Source organism: Aythya fuligula, chromosome 2 (genome assembly GCF_009819795.1).
Source record: "Aythya fuligula isolate bAytFul2 chromosome 2, bAytFul2.pri, whole genome shotgun sequence".
In the NCBI taxonomy this organism is placed as follows: domain Eukaryota; kingdom Metazoa; phylum Chordata; class Aves; order Anseriformes; family Anatidae; genus Aythya; species Aythya fuligula.
In genome coordinates this window covers 40,508,495-40,526,973 of record NC_045560.1, presented here as the reverse complement: position 1 = coordinate 40,526,973, position 18,479 = coordinate 40,508,495, and the positions used below count along the sequence as shown (strand labels likewise).

The window sequence follows — 18,479 nt, the reverse complement described above, 5'->3', positions numbered from 1 at the left end:
GTTCTGTTGAGGGCTGGTATCCTGAGAAGACCTCCATTCCTTGCACTTTGTGTCTGACCTCCCAACAGCAGTACTTGTTTACCTAGAGAGATAATTGTTTTCTGGAGAGCATCCAGCTGATAACTTACTTTTTCATTAGACCCCTTTTTCCTATTAGTTATCTCCTGTTAGTCGATCTGTGTCATTTGATAAAACTAATTAGGTAATAAAAGACTGTTTCTGAACTCCTCCCTTTAATTTTGGCATGGTGAAATGTACTTCTTGGCACCTTACTCTTTCCTCATAAAGACAGCCTTCAGTTGACAAACAATTTTAATCCGAAAGAAAACAAGCCAGTTCACTCATCCTCTCTTGATATATCCCTTTGCCAGAACAAAATAGTTCCTAACAAATTATTTGTACCGAAGATAGTGACATAACCCTGGCTCTGTTTTAGAGTTTTGCAAATGTTTGCAGAGCATCTCAGGAGGCCAGACTAAAAATACTCAATGAAACCATTCAGCATTCTACTAAGAGTGTTTTGTTTCCTAGGACTTTCCTCCCTTCAGAAAGTGTCCCCCCCACAGCTGCATAGCGTTTATTAGAAGATGATACAGCTATAAGGTAGAAGCATCACATTTTATAGTTTATATGAAAAATTAGTCTAATGTTTGTGTCCTTTTTGGAAAAAGGAAACGTGTTTTGTTAAAAAGCAATTTGAGTGAAAGGGAAGTGTATTTATGGCTTCAAGTTGAAATACACCATCCGAAGAGGAAGAACCTCATCAGGTTACCTTTTTTTTTCAATTTGAAGGTTTGAGGTGTCATGGTAGGCAGCATTTCAAGGACAGATAGCAAGGAATTGCCATTTCTACATGGTCAATGATCTCTATTAGATCCTAGCATAGTAGAAATTGCCTGAGGATGCTGGTGGATTTTTTTCTGTGGTTGCTGCATGTGTGCACCCCAGGAAGAGGGGTCTCAAAGCTTGTGGAATATGGAAGTATCCTTGTTCACCTCAGATTCTTAGCTGAAGCTAACCCCACATGCTCTGCTAAGAAATTGAGATCTGTAAGAATCACTGTGGTGCTCCAGAAGTTGGAAATATATATTGGATCTACAAGGGTCCTAACACCCAGCCCAGCTGAAACTGGAGGGAAAACATTGTCCAGGTTCAAAATGTTTTAGAATGAGCAAATTAGTTCAAGTAGGGATTTCCAAAAGCTGGTATCTAGCCTGGCTGATGCTACACGTGACCTCCCATTGGGTCCAGAGCAGCCAACAGAGACCAGGGAGGATACCTGAGGTCATGTGTGGACAACTGAGTTGAACTCTTACCTAGTCTGGGTATCTATCTCAGCATAATCTCAGTTTGAAAAAAAAAAATATATATATATATGCAAGCCAGTGAGATTAGACTAATAGAAGGATCTTTTCAGAACCTAGCCTGTGTTTTACACTGAGATATGCCCTGTCTCTTAGAAAAGTGACTTCTGCCTGTTTATTATCTAGTGCTAAATGCAACCAGCATTTTGGTCAGGTCTGAATAAATGTTTTGATATTAGTTGCATTTTTCCTGTGCACTAGATTTAATTCCATGTCAGAAATGTGAACCGTGGGGATGTTCGGAATCCTTTTTGCTAGCAGAGATTTGGAGTACTACATCTTCTGGGGCTCTTGCTTCCCTGAATAGCAGCATATGAAATTTTAAAATCAGTGGTATGATAAACTCAGATAGTATCAGGGTATGTGTGTAAGTGAATCATATGATAAATAAATTATGGGCGATAGTGAGAGGCAGTTATAGCAATAAGAAGTGACTGATTTCAAATGAAAGAAAAAAATGAGGTTTGTACTTTTGTTTGTCCTAATTGGATTTGGAAAAAGTTTTGACTTACTTTCTGCTTCTGAACATTTTTTTGTATCCTCCTTAAATGCATTTATATCCAACTCTGACTCAGGGGCATTTAGCTAAGATGCCTGAAATGGCTCTTACGCTCTGGCAGTGCTGCTTTTCCTATCAGGAACACCCCTGAGCTGTTGAAATTTATGAATACCATAATAATGTAAGCTAAAATTTTTGGTCTTTTTGATGAGTTCACCTTGTATACTTAAGCAGATTTGATTCTGCATTTCTAGTATTAAACACAGAAACTTCCAAAGGAAGTGCCAATTACCACTGCTGGGGAATTCTAGTCATGGACTGGCCTGCTGCTGTGTCAAATCTGATAACTACCTTTTTTTACTCAGAAGCAACTCTGGAAACCTAAATGACCAAGCCTGTTTGCCTTGCATGCTTTCATTTAATATACTGTCCATTTTCACTTCAGGTTTCTCAGCCCTTGTGGATAAAATTCAGTGCCACAGGAAGACCCTAGAAAAGCCCTGCATGACTTGCTCCAGTGCCGAGCGGTGCATTGGTGACTTACATCAAGAATGGTGTCGCTTGTGTCTTACTGTAGGCAAATCCTCCAAGATTGTAGATTTTCTAAGAGGTAGTGCTGAGGGTCTCTGTTCCCAGGCAGCTCTGCAGTGCTCAGCAGAGTGACACCCGTCCCTGGGAGGGGTCAGCACTGTCTGCCTGCCCTGTGGTGGGTCAGGGTGCCAGAGATGCTCCTGCCAGCAGGGGTGCAGTCTCTTGCTGGCCTGACACCAAAGCAAAGGCACAGACAGGGAACAGAGAAGGCTCCAGCATGGTTTTGAATAGAGCTGCTACTGGTTTCTCTGTCTTGACTAACAGTTGAGCCTAAAAAAGTCTGCATCTGTCGAGATCATGGCAAGGGACTGAAACTGCCCAGTGTTTACAGCTGCCGTCCTGCCCTGAGCAGTGCAGCAGTAAGTGAGGAGGTGCTGTGGAGCAGGAGCGCTGCTGTGGGCATCCTGGCAGGAGCTGGCGTAGCACTTCTGCTGCTTTTTGTCTGGACAGGGCAAGAGCACTCCCCTGCCCGTTGCTAGTCCGTGCTGGCAGAGGGTACCAGGGACAGGACGAGCAAACCTCTTCATCCCCAGCCAGCACACAAACAGAGGCAATGCGCTTTGATACAGTGCGTCCCTTGCAACACATATTAAAACTCAGCTGTTAATACACCGTGGATTAAACCACTAATGTCCCTATTTTCACTCCAGTCTTTTATATCACAGACACAATACAGGATGAAGAGTGCAGAGCTGGAGGTGTTACTGGTGAACAAGGAGAGCTGTGTCCTGGTTAGCAAGTAACCTCACAACTTCTCATGGATTCATGAGGGGTCCTTACACAGTGTGCATGTAGTTGCAGTGACTTCTGCAGGATTTCTTCTACTGTAAGGATTCCTTTTTTTGCCATTAGATTTGTTTAAGGTTCAACTAAATTGTGCCTTGGTAAGGCAATTATTGTGATTTTTTCTGAATGTTCAAATCACAGAAATACCTAAACCTATTAGAAGGTTTTAAGGAGAAGAAATAACTCTATTTCACTGTTGTGTTAATGTGAGCTTTGTTGGCAATTCAATAGCGAATAGCATTTTGCAGTGCTTTTGTCTGATACTAAAAAAATACAGTCTTTTCAGACATATGCCAAAGTTACATGGAATACAAGTAAAAGCTAAAATTCAGCATATCTCTTGCAAAGAAAGATGAAAACTGGAAGGAAAATATACTAAATCAAGGTGCAAGTGAGATGTGACAGTGGCTTTCTTTGCGAAATTTAAGGCAGACAGGGAAACATGATAAAAGCTAAATAATAGCTAGTAGTAGTAAAGAGTATTTGTCTTCAAAGGGCTATAAAGATTTTTATGAATTCCAAAAGATCCATCAGAGGGATGGACGACGGGTTAGTTTACAGATACTGCAGCTGAAGCAAAGAAATAACTGTCCATAGCAGAGCCCAAATGAGATATGACTGAGGTATTCCAGGTCTCCAGCCTTGTTCTCCAGCTCTTTGACTGTCACACCAGACTGACACCAAAACGTCAGGAAGGTCTGCAAGTTCTTTCTGTTTTTTAACTTGTTTAGCAACATCAGTTCTTCGTAACAAACATTGTTTGTACCACAGATGCATAAAAGTGGATTTAACATGTCTGCTTCCAAATACATTATATTTTTAGGAACTGTAGAATTTTCCCCTGCTCTTAACCATTTCCTGTGGTTTTATTCTGGACTGTGATGCATGAAGAAGGTTATTTGTGTGATGTAGGTATGAGAATAGAAATTGTACATCCTGAGTTTACAGATAACCGCTCAGGATGATGATCAGTCCTTTAAGCATGATAAGAACAGGTGAATTTCCCCGTCTGCAATAGGATATTTGCCTTGTTAGAAGCATGTAGGAGGCATGAGATTTGAAAAGCAGTGTAGGATCCATGTAGTAAAAGTGATGTTAAATCAGTGAGAACAGAGTGATGGCATCCACCTGTGGTAAGCAGCAAGTGAATTAAGCTAAATGGAAACAAGACAGGCTGGAATGGCTGTTAAGACATAGAGGTAATTGAGAACAATTAAGTCTGTGTAGACAAGATCTACATAGGCTATTTGGACTGAATGGTATTATATGAGTAAAGGGTGCAGGATTAGACCCATTGTTTATAGGTTTACCTTGTGCTTTAAACTGTGTGGATGAATGGTGTTACACAAATGTTAGTCATAATTATTATTTAATTATGACCACATGTTTACTTTGAACATAGTCCTCTACTTAATACGTAAGGAAGCCAGGATAATGCTGCAGCTTCGGTGTGTGAGCTCCTGTTTGCCAAGGAGCGTTTCGCTCATGGCTTTTCCTTTTGAATGATGAAAAAGACTTCCCAGACTGTGAAGCTGCACTGGTTGTGGTATGTAATGGGCTTTAATAAAAATACCATCAACTAGAACATTTTGAAACAGATGTATCTGAGATAGCATTAATTTTAATTACTTAGCATTTTATTAAATGTGCTGGTTGTATATCATTTCAAGATATCTCAGATGCCAGTATTTCATTCTGGTTACATTGAGAGTGCAGAAAGCAAGTCTCATGGTATGATTCATAAGATGAGCAGTGCTACAGAATTTCTATAATTCATGTGTTGCTACTTGCATTTGCATTTAAATCTTTAAAATGTTATAAAATTTCAGATTCTTTAAACATTAATCTTTTTTTTTTTTTTTTTTTTTTTTCTAACAAGAATGAAGTTATTCCTTCTTTAACCCCGTTTTGAGGTTTTCCTTTTCTCAGATCTTCCATTTCAAATGCTGAGGAAGGCTTGAGATAAGTTTGTGGGTGGCTAAAGATATAAGTAGGGAAAAGAGCTTACTATTTTTTTAATCTTTTTTTTTTTTTTTTTGAGGATCCTGATAAGAAGTATAATTTGGAGGGGTATATAATATGTCCTTGGTTACAAGAGATAGGATGCGGTTCTATCCTTGTTACTAAGTTAATGCTTCTTATAATGGAGAATTTTAGCCTTTACTTTAGGCTACTTCTAGTGCTTTGATCTGAGATATCTCACTCTGTGCCTGGCTTTTTACAATGATCATGGGTGCTACTGAGAGGGAAAAAGACCTGTTTGAGCAGAGGCACAGTAAATGGACTCACAGAAGGGACAGCTTGGTTGATTCAAGAAATACTGGTCTTTCCTTTAATCTGGTGAAAGGAATCTTCCCATTCCTGACTCTGTTCCCAAATCCTGTACAGTGACTGCAGCCCATGTTTTTCTCATGGTTTAAGGCACTACTTCATACCCTGTGTGCCAGGTAACCTCCCCTGACGTGCTTGCCCACCAGCTTGTGAACCAGTGCATAGAAGATGACCTGTGAGTCTTCTGGCAATGTCCAACTTGAGCTGACTTAACACTTACCATGTTCACCAAAAACACATACGTCTTCTGTGTCTCAAGCTTTCTGTGCTTTGTTAGCCAGCATGGATTCTGAGATGTCCTGAATGCCTGTTTACTTTGTGTGGAGATGGCATTTCCAATGACTTAAAAAATAAAATAAAATAAAATAAAATAAAATAAAATAAAATAATCATTTAGAGTAAGTGTGCCTCTTCTAATGGGAAAGGGGAAGACATAATGCATAATGGCTCCAGTAGGAAAGAAGAAACTTCAAATAAACTGAACGCCTAATACTTTTTTTTCTTTTTTCTTTTTTTTTTTTTTTTGAACCTTCACACAGAAAGACAATCTGTTCAAGGTAACAGTTACTACTTGAAAACAAAGAATTTTATTAGAGGTAATCTGTGTTTTATTTGAAAAGATTTCTGCAAGGAAATTTGGTTTTGAGAAACTATCTCACTCCTTCTGTTTATTATTTTGGTGCAGAAATGAAGGTAAAAATAATTTGTGAATGCAGTTTCCCTGCAAGGGCTTGAGTTTCTGCCCAAGGCTGAAGCGTTCCTTTGCCTTCCTCTGTGTTTTTCCAGCTCTGCCATAGGATTGACTGTCTGAATATTGTAGTGTCAACAGCTCCCTATGTTTTCACTTGATACAGTTGAGCAAAAGTTTTGACATTCAGCTGAAATGTTTGAGGAGCCATTACCAGCATAATTCTGCTTCTTAAGTAAATCTCATCTCGGTGCTTGAAATCTAAATGGATTAATATTTTTAATGTCTTGTTTACAATGCTGCCTATGAAAGCCTGTATTTGTCTACTTGCCAGCCTTCCTTCTTGGCCAGGAACCGCTCTGGCTTGAATCTCCACGCTGGGCTCCCATCCATTTTCCTTGAGTCTCTCTGGTTCCCTCCCTTTTCCTCAGGGGTTCTCTGGAAGATTGTCAGAAGGGCTTTCATTTCTTGAGCAAGTCAGCTTTTCTGAATATTTCTGTCCCAGCCCTGAATTTCAGAGTTTGCCAACCAACCACAGACGATTCGCCCTGGTGTCGTTACAAAAAACACCTCTTTTCTCAGGTTTTGATGAAAACAAGCCTAAAAACAAACCAGTGTTAGTGTAGCCAGTGGACAGAAAAATTGGTTAAGAAAAAAGAGGCCTGCACTACATGCGCGTGTTGACAAGGTGCTTAGCAGGAGTAAAGGTGAGCCGGTAGATAAATCATACCGTTGATTATATACATTATAGCATGCTACAGTGTTTTGCAAGCAGAGCCATGCTAGCTGGCAATGCCAAAAAAAAAAAAAAAATGTAAATTGTGACCACTAGGTGCTGTTGCTGTATCAGCAGATTTTCAGGGGTAGATCAAGCAGTGCCATGAGAAGAGTAGCTCTGGTGGCCTGGGAGGGATGGTGGCTTGGATGGATTTGCTGAGTGTCTTCAAGAGTAGGCAGGCTCTTAGAGGATCATCGGGAGGCTGGCTGAGCACAATGGAAGGCAAAGTGCTAGAGCAGCAAGCAAGTAAGTTATTAGAGAGTATAAAACAAGGGGGGTATGATCTCAGACTACATTACAGTGAAATTATGCAGCTGTAGGTATGGTGAACCCTCACTTCTGAGCAGGCCAGCAAACCCTCACTAGTGGTTATTTTGATATGCGATACCCTGATGCTAATCTAAGAAGTCGAATGCAAAACCAAAGAAACCCCAGCAACAATAACAACCCTCAGCCGAGTGCGGAGCACTTGGCAGCCTCGGCTGCCTTCTCAGACACACAGAGCGAGCGTGAGCAGTGATGGGATGCGAGGTCCGTGCGCTGGGACGGCTGGAGCTTCATGCAGTCCCCACAACTGGATGTGTGTGAGAGGAAGAGGAGGCATCTCCCCATCGCAGCGCTGAGACCTGTAATCAAACACTCCCTCCCCAGAGAGACAGAAACTTCGGATGAGGGACAGCCTGACCCCGGGAGCGAGTGAGTGAGCGTGCGGTTGTGCCTGCAGGATGCTGGTTTCTCAAGGGACTCCAATTTCTGATCCTTAACCTGCCACTGCATTTTCGAAGCGGGATATTACTCAAACTGAGATGGATTAACAAAAAGTGATCTTGAAAAACTTCCATTCCAGATAGAGCATCTTGCAGATACAGATATCCTTCATGTTTTTTTGGCTAGTGTGCCCGGCACTTAAAAATTGTAATAGCACTAAAGAGGTAGATATAGCAGGGATAAGGGAAAAGGAAAACTAGATGTAATAGTTGAAACAGCCAGCTGTTTGACTTCCCTCTATACATTATTGATCATTCTCCCTGCTTTTCAGAAATTATTTCAAGTGAGGGATTCTCAATATTTAAAGGGGAAAAAAAAAAAAAGCCTCCTCGCCTTTTTCAGACATCAGGATTGCAAGATGAATGTGCAAACACAAGTGTGTGAGTCAGGAAACATGCCAGCGGAGGTGGCTGCGTGAGCGCGTCTGTAGGTAAACAGAAATAAAGTTAATTGGCAGTTTTCTTGTATAGCACGGGTAGCCGGAGCCCTGCGCTGTGGAAGAAATTTTCTTTTCCCATTATCCTTCAACGTTCTCTTGGCGGGATTGTCTCAAGGGAAGTGAGTGAGTCAGAAAATATGCCAAGTTCATGTCACGGCTGTTTCGGCATTTCTTTCTCTCACTGGCCTCCAGGAGCTTTATTGGCAAGTGTTTTTAAAGGAAATGTTGGCACAGGAAGGCCTTATTGTTTATGTCATGAAAGTCTCTTGGCGTCTTCTGCCTTGTTATTTTCTGCCTTAAATGGGGAAATTAGGAGTGGGGGGGACTGAGAAAGGAAAAGACCAGAGAAAAAGAGTATCAGCTTCCAGGCTGTTGAGGGTTGCTACCAAACCCGTGCTCCCTACGTGCGGATGTATCGTGGTGAGTCCTCTCTCTGCTTTTTCTCTCTTGCTGCTCCGCAGGCTGCGCTGCAGCCAATGGATCCGTTCCTAAATGTGCGCTTCCTCTTTGTGCTTTTCAAGATGTGGCATTCAGGAAGCTTTTTGAAAGGCAGAAGGCGGCAGAGATCTGTTGGACTCCCCTCTGCCAGAGCAAGAGCCGGCCAGGCAGAGCAGGGCAGACGCGGTGCCCAGCCTGGGTCACGTCGCTGCCACCTTCTCAATGGGCTGTCGGGGACAGTCTGTCAGAGGCTTTCAGTTCCATCAGGGGCTTGCACGTAAAACACGGTGTGATTTATGGGGCTGGCGGGGGGATGTAACTTCTGTGGAACAGATGCAGTGGGTATGGACAGGAACAATAGCGAGATGCTGACATGGTCAGAAATGCTGCTTGGGGAACGTTCAGGCAGAAGGCAAGATCATTCATTTAAATGTAGACACATTCTTAACCAGGAAAAAAAAATAATGAAACCAAACCACCTAATTCATATGCACTTAGGCAATTTTGGCACAACATAAAAGCATACCAAAAAAAAAAAAAGTGTCCAGGGCAGTAATAAAAGTTACTGTAACCTATTGCCCTCAAATTAGGTGAGAGTTGTAAAGGATGCTAAAAGGGAATTAAATATTAACATTTCAAAGAATGTAACAAAACTTGATATTTTGTGACTTGGAAAGTGAAAAGTTAACTCCAAAAGTTAACTCCCTGCCTGTGATATGTCCTGGCAGAAAGACTAAACTAGGTTCGGTTTTATCTGTGATATTTGCCCCTCTGATATTTATGTGTGGAGCTGAGACTTAGAATGAGAAGTTCTTTCAGGTTAACGCAGCAAAGATACGCTGTGTTAAACAAAAAAATCCCATTTCTTCTGGTTTTGTTACCACCAGCAAAAAATAAATACAAATAAAGCAAATGCCTATTTCTGTAAGCTAAATATAGATAAACTGACATCTAAACCACTTTTCTTTGTACCCAGTTAAACTAAGGATTGTCTGCTATGGGATTTAATACCTATTTCAAGACTGATGCAGTTTTTGTGATGCCTCTTCAAACACTAAGTATTTGTTGGTACATAATACATCTTTTTATTGTGGCATCTCACTCACATTTTGGTGATGCTTTTTTGGAATGCTCTTTTTCAAAGAAATGAGAGTTGATTAATCTTAGCTCTTAAAACCTACATTGTTTCATTTTTCAACTTTTTCATGTGTTTTTGTTTTCCGTCTTACCTATTTATGGGTTTATGCAAAATTGTGTAGTATATAATAGTTTAATCTGTGAAAGCCCCCCCTTCCTCCCCCATCCAATTTTGTGCTTGGATTTGTTTTGACCTTGCCTTTATTTTCTGTTAAAACACATCTAAAATTAAAGAAGTCTATTTTAGGGTAAAAGTATTTTTTTGTAGCATGCATTTCTAGACCTGAATATTCCTAGAGCTTACTATTATTTTTTTTTCAGATTTGGGATCTTGGTCAGACAGTTAGAGGAAAAATAACAGACTGCCAGCATTAGAATACAGGGAACTGGAACCTGGATTTTGCTTGGAAAACATCTCTAGAAAGAGTAGCTATGGCTCTTACTGCCTTGCTTTCAAGTATTTTTAGCAAGATTGATCTATAGGAATTATTTTGTAAAATTCTAACCCTAGAAAACGGTAGGAAAAAAAATCACCCTTGTAGTAAGTACTAGCTGATCTGTATATAATTTATTTGGATGAACATGAAACTGTAACAATATAGTCACTTTTAAAAGGAAATTCAAGTTGTTTATAGTATGCTACAACTGAACTATTTTCAGCATGTTGCAAGTATTGTCTAGACTGACAAGCTTTTTTCTGTTTTTCTCTGTGTATGCATATATCGTATCTTATGAATATATTTGAATAGTCATATCCATCTCAAAAGGTAAAGTCAGTAATAGTTGTTGGAATATCGCTGTGGATTTTCCTTCTGTAAGGAATCATGCATTTCTCTGTTTTAGCTGATAGAAACCTTTGTGCTGTGTTTCTTGCATCTCATGTCATAACATGAGAAAAACCAAACCATAAAACAGGGTGTGAGTAACTGTACTTTGGCCTTTGTCTGCTATCCTCTTTACCAGCCAGCCAAAATTCTTTAGACATTACAGTAAAAAAGCAGTGTTAAATCATCAGCCTATACCTACAGCTCCAGTGTCGAATGCAGCGTGGCAATATTGCTTTATTCCTTTATTTTTATTATCTCTGGTAACAGAACTGGGTAGGAGCACTAGGATGAAATTCCAAATGGAAAAATTACAATTCTGAATGAAAAATTCAATTCAAAATCTCTTGGTTAAGATAAGCCTGTGTTAGACCCAGGGGGCAGTTCCCCGATGCCCCTTATGTTCTGGGCAAACAGCTCCATAGTGGTTGCTGAAGCCAGCAGATAGGGTGTGCTCCCCAAGAGCCGAGGACCCTGAACTCCTCAGTTGTGCCTGGATAGCCGGGGGTCTACCACTGTCAGGTTTTCAGACTTTGGTGTCCATGTCAATCTGGGTTAAAGCTGTCCGGCAGGCAGTAGGAACAAGGCAGAGAGGGAAGGTGATGGTGGGGCGGCTCACAGCCACTCTGATAAGCCTCCTTTCCTTAAGGCATTGCATTTTCCTTCTCTGCCTTGTGAAGGTTTGAAGTCATCCATGAGCTTGGAAGCCTTCATTTTGGGCTACTCTTATAGTGCAAAGCTCATTGACTTCCTTTGCAATGAATTTCAAGAAAGCTTCCTTCACCACATTGAGGGCTTTCTCCTCTCTCCCTGTCCTACATTTGTTTTTATTGCACTGGAGAAAGAAGTAAAGAAAAAATGGATACGGGAGATAATACTCTTATAAAAAATCCAAAAAAAAAAATATCATAACCATTTCTTCTCTGGCAGCCAGAAAACGCTGTCACGTGTGCATAAAGAACTGACCTGTATGATGAGTGTTACTGAACCACAGCTACAGGTCAGTGCTGTGAAGTGCAATGAATGGGAACAGCGAGTCAATTACAAGCTGGGATTGTGTTTTCCATCATGCAGGCAAAACGGCATGGCTTAACAGGGAGAAGTCACAATTTTCAAGTTCTCCAAGGGAATAAGTGATTTGGGGGAAAAAATGTGATCCAGTTATCTACTTGGATCTCCAGAACTTTTCAATGGGCTTCTTTAAGGCTCATAAAGAAGTAAAGCTGCCGTGCGATGAAAGGGAAACTCCTGCCCTGAATTAATAACAGGTTAAAAGTTAGGAAGCAAAGGGGAGTAAATGGTCAAGTTTTACAATGGAGGGAAGTCACCAATGGAGTCCTGTAGGCATCTGTCCAAGAGTCTGGGTGGTTTGATATATGGAAAAGGGGGGCTAAACTGAACTAATAATGCCTGCTGACAGTGCTAGAGTCAAATGAGAAGAGTTGCAGAGGGAACTCACAGTGTGACTGAGCAATAAAACAGCAGAGGTAATTCAGTGAGAGAAAATGTTAAGATTTTTACATGGAGAAGTTATGGTCATGGTGGAGTAGCTAGCAGTCAGGCAGAAGGTGCTAGTTTTTAATAAATAGTAAGAACTGAGTGTCCATGAGAAGTCAAAAACAAGCATTGGGAATTTTTGGGAAGGAACTAGAGGAAAATGCCACGCTCTCCACGTTTCACTCTATATGTGACTGAATTCAAGGGATGGGATCGTTGTCTTCTGACCTACGGGATTTTTGTGCCTGTAATGTTAGAGCACATAACAGCTCTAAAAAGAATGCCCTTTGGGAAAGGGGTTTTGCAGAACATGGTATTTTCCATCAATAGATTGATTAATCATGCTCTAGTATGATCTAGAACCCCTGTAATACTGAAGGGTGGATTAATGTAGACTCTGAATTTATTCTTTTCTATTTTTCCAATGTTAACGCTTATCAGTCTGTTATGTTTTGATGGGAGTATCTAGCAGTTAATGTTGTTGTTAACAACATTAACAAGGGAAAAATATGAAAAAACATATCTGAAAAAATAAAACCAGTGTAGCCGTATCTGTATGAAATCTCATGCTGGAAAGAATTACAAATGTGAATAGCTTTATGCAGAACAGAAGCCCTGCTTAGTAAATATGGATAGTTTGGCTGGGGAAAGTTATACGTACTTTGCTGTAGCGTGTGTGTCTTCCATTATGTTTTATGCCAGGATGTGGTAGTCTCAAAGGACTTCTTGAATGGGTGGATTCAGACGTATGTGCACACAAGCATTATACCGATCAAATTGTGTATTTATTCCTTTAACTGAGCAGTATAACCCAGCAGAACTTGTGACTGTAGGTATTAAGCACAGACACGTAAAACTAACTACTATGCCAAAGATACTTGCAGGTACAGCAGCTGGTACATATTCTGTATATGTCTCCATTGTTCTAGCTTCAAACTTGCATGGTAAGTGTGGTAAGCATGCTGCACTTAATGATTTCCCCTTTTCCCTCCCCATCCAGCTGAAGATTTTAAGTGTTTAATGGAAGAAAAATACTCTAATCATGAGTTTATGAAGTCACTGGGTCTTTGGATCATTTCATTTACAATTTTATGTTTTATATGATGTTTAAAATACCCTATTTCTAACAACAAAATTGAAAAATTCTTTGTGTTACTGTCGTGGTTCCGCTCGAGTGGGCAGCCGAGCTCCACCACAGCCGCTCTCTCACTCCCCCTCCTCAAAGAGGAATGGGGAGAAAATATGTGAAAAGGGCTCAAGGATTGAGATAAGGACGAGAAAATCACGCAATAATTATTGTAACGGGCAAAACAGACTCGGCATAAGGAGATAGTAAGATTTATTGCCTACAACTAACAAGCGAGAGAAGTGAGAAAACAAAGGAAAAAAAAAAAACAAAAGCACCTTCCCCCCCCATCCACCCTTTTCCACCTCCTCCCCCCGAGCGGCGCAGGGGAACGGGGAATGGGGGTTATGGTCAGTCTACAGCACTTCTTCTCTGCCGCTCCTTCTCGGTCACTCTCGTCCCCTGTGCTGTGGGGTCCCACCCACGGGATGCAGTCCTTGATGAACTGATCCGGCGTGGGCTTCCCACAGGCAGCAGCTCTTCCAGAACTGCTCCAGATATGGGTCCGTACCACGGGGTCCATCCCTCAGGAGAAAACTGCTCCAACCTGGCTCCCCTACGGGCAGCAGCTCCTGCCAGATCACCTGCTCCTGCGTGGTCTCCTCTCCACGGGCTACAGGTCCGGTCCGGAATCTGCTCCGGCAGGGGTCTTCCACAGGCGGCAGCCTCCGTCGGTGCAGGGCCACCTCCTCCACCGTGGTCTCCTCCACGGGCTGCAGCGTGGAACCCTGCTCCACCGTGGTACTCCATGGGCTGCAGGGGGACATCCTGCTTCACCATGGTCCTCACCACAGGCCGCAGGGGACTTCTGCTCCGGCGCCTGGAGCACCTCTCCCCCTCCTTCTACACTGACCTTGGTGCAAGGCTGTTCTCCCACTCCCTTGACTCTCCCGGCTGCTGTGGCGCAGCGTTTTTTCCCTGTCTTAAATATGCTCTCACAGAGGCGCAAAACAACATCGCTTATTGGCTCGGATCTGGAAAACAATGGGGCCCTTCCCAAACATGGGGCAGCTTCTAGATCTTTCTCACAGAAACCACCCCTATGGCTCCCTGCTACCAAAACCTTGCCACGTAAACCTACTACAGTTACCCACAAAAGGCTACACATTATACTGACTGAACTGGTCTTCAGAATCCTGTAGTTGCATTTAAATAGCTTAAAAGATTACTGTATGCCTGATACAAAAGAGGATAGGTTATGATAATGTTGTTTTAATGTTCACTTAATATATAGAGAAGCAGTAAGTAATTTTACAAATTGCATTTGCTCAAATTGAAATAGAATAAGACTGTAGTTGAAGAAAAGCAGAATGAACTGTGATAATCAATGTAATGTTTTTCATGGCAAAAGTGGTGCAAGGACTGCAACTGTATAAATAGGTTGTGCGTGATGAAAGAAAATGTTATTTCTGCATTACTTAATTTCTCATTTTTCTCTGACATTTTGAATCAAGCCTTAGTCTGTAGAACAAATTTGAAATATCAGAGGTAAAACAAAAAGATAAACTTTGTCTTCAGTATCTAGTTTCATTAACTTGATTGGGCGTTACTCGGAGCAGATCCATTTTTAGCATATTACATTTGCACAGTGACCTTTAAAATGCTGTGAATGAAAACTGGTGCTGTGATGTCTTGATTATTCCCATAAAGTAACATTTAGGACTTCACTTAGATATATTCTTATGTGAAAAATAATGACATCTAATCTGTTACAATAATAAAAATGGGACACTTGTCTTCCAGGTAGTTGAAAAAATGGTCCAAAGCTAGGTCTTATTTTTCTGAAATACTGACATTCTTTGTCACTAAACACTAAACTGTCTGAAAGTTTAACCATCGTACACAGTATAGGTCTAGACACCACGTCTAAAACGCGGGAATGCATAAGTTCAAGGAGTACAACCAGAAATTAATTTGGAAAAATATCAGATAAAAACTTGAGGCAGAGTAGCTACTCCAGATGTACTACGTAACTGGGCACTTTTATTCTTCTTTCAGAGTGATCTCAGCATAGTTTAATTTGAACTGAAGAAAGCAGACTTACTCCAAAGGAAAGCATCCAGAATAGTTGATGTGTAGAACGCATTAAGTAATGACTGAAAGACTTACACATCACGATGTTGTCCCGCTGAGGTCCCAGCTGGAGTACCTGGTGAGCAAAAGGAGAGTCTAGATGGGAGTAACAAGAAATATTAAAGGCTTAGCAAGCTGGAGTTCTGAGCGACAAGTTAGTAAAGCACAGCTGCTTAGTTTTGCAAAAGGATGATTGGGAAGGCCTTGATACCATTTCTATAGAAATGCCTAAAGGATAGCTGTGAAGGAGAGGGGAAGCCAGCACTGTTTGTGGATGTGGCAGGACACACACCAAGAGCTGAATTTGCAATAGGAGAGCTCTATGTTGGGGAAAGACGCTCTAACTAAAGAAAGAGATGAGCAATAGAAAAGGTTGTTTTATGGTAGGTGTGGTGTTTGAAGCTAGCATAAATGGCACTGGATTTATGAGAGACGTGTTCCAAGTAGCAAATCTCTTCTAGTCCCACGTGGTGAGGTGTACCCCTTGTCATATGCAATACATTTACAGTAGTCACAACAGGTAACCTGTAGTATATCAGAATTTATATAAAACCCTATAAGATGAAAACCTTTTTAAACTTTTCTGCCCTTTGCGACATCATTGTGCCCCAAAACCACTTCTTTCAAATCCTGTTCATGAATCTCAAATCTACATGCATGGTGGTACCCATCCTGCTGGTGTGTCGGATGGGCAGACAATGTAAGTCTGCTGCTGGGTTGGAGGTGATGTCTGCATTGAGAGGGTGAACTTCAGACTTGTTGAAACAGCCAGACTCCACTGAAAGCCCTGATTAAGTTCTTAAAGCAAAGCCTAAAGGTTTTTCATTGCTGTACACTAATGGGGGAAAATACATGCAAATTGTACAATCTCAGAGAGACTATTCAGTGTTTAACTTTCTGCTATGTTTCTTGGAAAGAGAATACAAGCTTTCTGTCCTTCACACTTGAATGTTCATTCTGAATGGCATTTGCTGTACAGCCTACTGTGGCACCTTACTTAATTAGCACTTGCTGCTTTTCCTTCCTAAAGAGAATTGTGATAGTGGCAGACTTTATGTCTTGGCTACCAGAGGGATGGGAAGGCTCCTGTAACTTTTATAGCCGATCAGCTGAGACAGTCTGGTTGCCCATGGTTCCTAATGAGCAGCACATGACAAAGTGCAGAGAATTGGCAAGATTAATGAACCCAGTATTCCTTAACAGCATGCTGACTTGTAATGGCAATATAGAGAAGGACTACGTTAGCACATTCTCAGTAGTGTGGCATTGTACTGAAATTAAAATCCATTGCAAGCACCTATAGAAATATGTAAAAATCTAAGGTTTGTATTTGCATATCGGAATTCATGGTGGATTCACCATTGCTAGAAGACAGAAACCCTAGAGGGGGACAGAGCTTGACCCTGTCTTGGGAAAGTATTCCCATTTGGGAAAGCGGACTAGAATGTGCTTCCCAACAGAAGTGTTCCCAGTTCTCTTGGCAGCATCCAAGGATACTCTTTTTCTTAGTTAGGGTCCTTGACAGTACTTCTGTGACATCTTTAAGCCATCCTGTTATTTCTCTTAACCAAAAAATATTATTGTGTAAAAACCCTGAATTAGTGCTAATTCTGATGTTTTCTGATCAGTGGATTCCTCTTAAATCTTCCTCCTTATTGGTGACATTTGTTTTCTATGTGCCATTCTTTGGAAAGCTGATGACATTTGCTATGGTTTCTGATTAAGAATGTGCTAATGCCAGATCTTCATTTGAAGTTTGGGATTTGGCAATACAAACAGCTGTAAAAAAAGTATAATCTTTAAATGCTGAGGACAGAGGGAGTCTCATTTGAGCTGAATCACATATTATAACTATTCAAGTCATACTTTGGCAACTAAAGTGCTTTAAAACACCCACTGCTTTCTTTATATTTCCTGACTCTTACGGAAGACCAGAAAGATAAAATTTTAGGAGTTGGTATGAAGGATGAATGAAAGAGGACTAACAAACTGAAATAAGCTTTATTTCTTTAATGGAGAAACCAGTGCCTATGGAGCACAAAATGCTCAGTACAGTGCAGGAGTCCTTTGTAGGCAAATGCTTGAAGGCTTTGCTTTCTGATGCCTGTTTTTCAGAGTCTGAAGGTTAGTTTACGGCACTTACACGTGGACCCAGTCCAACTGCCCATAGTAAGAAATCCACTTCTTCACTGGGAAGAAGTGGAGCCAAGTCGAACCCTACGGCTAGTGAATTTGGCTGGACATCACACCATCTGCATGTCAGGATTCACATCCACATACATTTTGGGGTTGGACCCGATGATCTCTTGAGGGCCCTTCCAATCCCTACAATTCTGTGATTCATTGATCCACAACCTTGATTATGGGGCCAGCCAAATCAGATCAGTGCCCATCTCCCAAATCCAGAAGTATATTCCCTGTGCAGCGGGCTGGGGGGCAGCACTGAGACTCTTCCTATTCCAGTCCCTCGTCTTTTTTCTGATGGGAACTCTGGCTTTGCACCTCCTTGGTAGGCAGGTAGCATTGTCCATGGCAGGGTCCCTTGAGATCCCAGCTGAAATTGTTCTTTTTATACAAAATATTTAAATATTCCCTAACCCCGCAGCTAGAAAAATGTCAGTCTCTGCTGGGAGAAGTCTGTGAAGCATGGTACAGACATCAACCTAGACTTGTTTTACATGGATTTAAAAAACAGAACAAAACAAAATATCCATAACCTGTAAAAGAACACAGAGAGAAACAAATAATCCCTAGCACTGAGTGAGGGATTATTTGGTGAATACGTAAAAGCATTGATTTCTTCAAGGGGTGCAGTACGTGGTATTAAAAAAAAAATTTAAGTGTATTGCAGAAATCAGCTATCCAATTCCAGAACAGCTGAGACTTGTCATTGATATGTGCTCAAATCCTTGTAAAATTTCAGATGAAGGCCAGGCCTTTGAGTGCATTTGAGTTGCGAGACGGTGTGCTAGTAAGGGTTATGGAATTGCAAATGAGCGCCGCACTCCATCTTCTCCTGGGTGGTGTAGGCAGCTTTCTGCTCCAGGCTGCTGCCTACCTTGCCTGCTGTCTTAAGCTCTCACTGCTTTTCCGTGAAAGAATATAAACAGTGGGTAGAAGTTCTCTCGAGTTAAATGGGA

The 18,479-nt window shown here is 41.3% G+C and overlaps 1 protein-coding gene across 3 annotated transcripts in view; it reads left to right on the top strand.

Moving 5' to 3' along the window:
• Positions 1 to 18,479, top strand: part of THRB (thyroid hormone receptor beta) — a 107,033-nt gene that overhangs the window by 23,584 nt on the left and 64,970 nt on the right. The window contains exon 1 of one of the 3 annotated variants that reach the window (XM_032182004.1): positions 8,641 to 8,664. The exons of 1 other annotated variant lie outside the window; for it this stretch is intronic. The gene's annotated coding sequence lies outside the window, so the exon portion shown is untranslated. Of the gene's footprint in view, positions 1 to 8,640; positions 8,665 to 15,389; positions 15,419 to 18,479 lie in introns of those variants that run through there. One more of the 3 variants, XM_032182005.1, reaches the window with a different exon arrangement.